Here is a 2,991-nt window from a genome sequence, read left to right as displayed (position 1 = left end):
AAATTTAAAGCCCTATTAACTTACTGGTTCCTTTTTATTTCTGGATTCACTGGGTTTTCTTGATGGTACATAACATGATACAACTCCCTATGACCCTCCCCTTCTGCAGGAGATCTGGGATAGATGTCATTGTAGAGATTCTCATTGTATTAGGAACTGAGTTAGGTTAGAGACTCCCCAGTGGCTGAAGGCCTCTTTCTTCCTCTGGTTGTCTGTCTGCAGGTATTGGTCCAGGGACTCCTACTCCTTGGATGCCATGTAGACCATAATGTAGGCCACTCTGTTTTGGTAGCCAAGTTAACTGTCATGCCAGCAATTGAGCTTAACATAATGCTGACTGAGGGCAGCACCAGTCCAAGAATTTAAGGTGGAGGAGTGAGTATTGCTGTTAAAGCCTCAGGAGAAAATATGTTATTCAATGTATCCCAAGATGCCTTACAGGGGGCATTATGATGCCAGCTTAACCACCTTCTTGGTATCATCATGTTTTGTAGCTTTCTCCAGACAATAGATCAGATTCACTACTGACACATTGTGAGAACAGGGAAGACCATACTTGTGAGTTTCCCATTCAACTCAGGGATTACTTTGCCCACAGCTTTGACAGCATCAATAGATGTGGAAATAACATTCAGGGTAACCCTATTGCCATCATATGATCTCCTAGGGGGGCATTCAACATGATCTGGATGCCAGTGATGGCATGGATTATGGTCATGAATTCCTCCATGGTGTCAAAATTGTCATGAATGACCTTAACATGGGCTAACCAATCAGTGATGCAGTAGGCATTCCTAACAATCTTGAAGGAATTGCATACTTCTCATGATTTATGCCTATCACAAACATGAAGTCATCAGCAAATAAGGTAGAAATGACTGTTTTGGCTCAACACTTTCTAAAGTGAGCCCCAGCCTTCTCAATGGTAGTGAAAAGGCCAGTGGACTCCACAACAGATTCAGCACTACATTGCACCATTTGATATTAGTTGGATCTTGCTCCTGGAATGTAGAGATGGACTTTCCATTGATGAAAAGCTTCTACTTCTCAGCTTTGAATGTGCTAAGGAGCTAGCTCCATGAGATATCATGCCAGACATGTAGACCATTTAGTTGAGGTCAATAAAATGATCATTGGTGGTGACAGCATCTACTTGGCCACAGTTGAAAGCATCCTTGGAGGCCGGGTACCAAATTTAACCAAAACCACTTGCTATGACCTTTGTCATCTTGTTTTAGGGACACAGTGGCACTGCATGAGATGTGACTGTTGGTTGAACAGAGAGGAACAGAGGTATTCCAAAAGGTTGGTGATTCAAGCCCACTAAGTTATGACTATCTTATTAGTTTATCATTTGTATACAACTTAGAAAAATGTCAAAATGCAATCATAATTATAAAAGAGAGTGTTACTTTCCAAGAATAAAGGAAAAGCCTTAATAAATGAACCAGTCTGGAGAAGAAAAATAGTAGCTAAAATTTAAATCATGTTTACTATGTACCAGCCACTATTCTAGAAACTTTGTACATTATAGCCTAATTCATCCTAATAATAATTTAATGAAATTATGTTGAAACAAACATTCTTAGAATTCATCTATAACCTAATTAACCCTCATATTAACCATTGCAATTCCTAGCTACAAAAGAAGGAACTGAGGCACAGAAAATGTGGCAGTGTCAAATTTGAAACCAAGCATAAACAAGCAAGCCAGGCTCCCGGTGACATGCATAGTACTAGTTTCCTTCAGTAAATCAAAGAGAATAAGAAAGGAGAAGAGAGGAGAGGAGGGGAGAGGTGAGGAGAGGAGAGGAGAGGAGGGGAAGTTTATGGATGCTGGTATTTAGAATTCTTCTCTAAATATTAGGCAAGAACCCTCTTGGGCTTATTAATATTGGGGATTTATTAATAAGCATATGATGATATTGTATGGCACCCCAAATTCCCATAGCATATGTGGCACCCCAGATAGCACTTCTAGGGAACTCTAAAGTGCCACATTTCTGTTAGATTTTAAGGGGTGATCTCTGATATCATATGGCGACCACGAAGGAACATAAAATGTGAAATTTTTATGAAGGGATTTAAAATTTTTAAGAAGGGATTTAAGAAATTTTAAAACTAGGCAGCATGGTGGTAGTGGACTTCCTGTGGCTTCTGACCCTATCTCTCTGCCTGCACCCTCTCTCTCCTCTATCTGGGTTGGTGCTTTCCATGCATGTCCAGTCATGGGTATGCAGGGCTCCAAAGTGCCCGCCCCAGTGTGTTGCACTCACAGACTTTGCTGGGGAAGGGCAGGTCTTTCTCTTTGGCCCTGGTTCTGGCTGCAAGGCAGGGATAGGATGGCCAGACTTGCAGCATAAAGTAGCCCCAGATCTGGGCACCACGGTGCCCTAGATTTGGCCTCCCAGTTTCAGGTCCACCGGAGGGTGACCCACAGGAAGCTGCACTTCCACCCGCATCTCGAGCTAGCCCCCACCTGCCCCGCTAGAGTGTAAAGGCAACAGCCATAACATGCTCAAAGCAAGCTGAGATGGGTGTGGGGAGAGGAGCCTAGTGCGGTATTCAAACACATGGAGTGAGGCGAGAGCCATCTTGCCCTGGAGAAGAGCAGCTCGCTCATGCAAAAGATAAGCAAGATTTTTTTTTCTTTCTTTCTCTTTTGTTTTGCTGGTAGCTTTCAAAGAGGAATGTATGGATGGGTTTTTTGTTTTTTTTTTTTTTTCATGGTCTCTGGCTTTAAGGACTTTAGTGTTGTTGCTAGTGCAATGTAATAAAAGAGATAAAACAGATTTACATGGAGGAAAAACCCCCCTAGGATTCTAGATTGGTTGTAATGTGTTTCAAAGACAATTTACGTGCTTTTCTAAGGTTACGTTTTTAATTAGTATCAACAGCTAAAAAAAGTTCTAAAATGTTTCTGCTTGTTCCTGGGCCTTATCATACAAGCTTTCAATTGCTAATTTTGAGCTGGAGAACTGTTCTGGTTGC

General features: G+C 41.7%; 1 pseudogene; it reads right to left on the bottom strand.

Moving 5' to 3' along the window:
* Nucleotides 1-240: 240 nt before the first annotated feature.
* LOC133774305 (glyceraldehyde-3-phosphate dehydrogenase-like) lies at nt 241-2,462 on the bottom strand (annotated as a pseudogene).
* Between the last annotated feature and the right edge of the window lie 529 nt (nt 2,463-2,991).

The sequence above is a fragment of the Lepus europaeus genome, chromosome 15, assembly GCF_033115175.1.
Source record: "Lepus europaeus isolate LE1 chromosome 15, mLepTim1.pri, whole genome shotgun sequence".
Lineage (NCBI taxonomy): Eukaryota > Metazoa > Chordata > Mammalia > Lagomorpha > Leporidae > Lepus > Lepus europaeus.
Note: the sequence above shows the minus strand (reverse complement) of the source record. Positions and strands in the feature narration are given on the sequence as shown.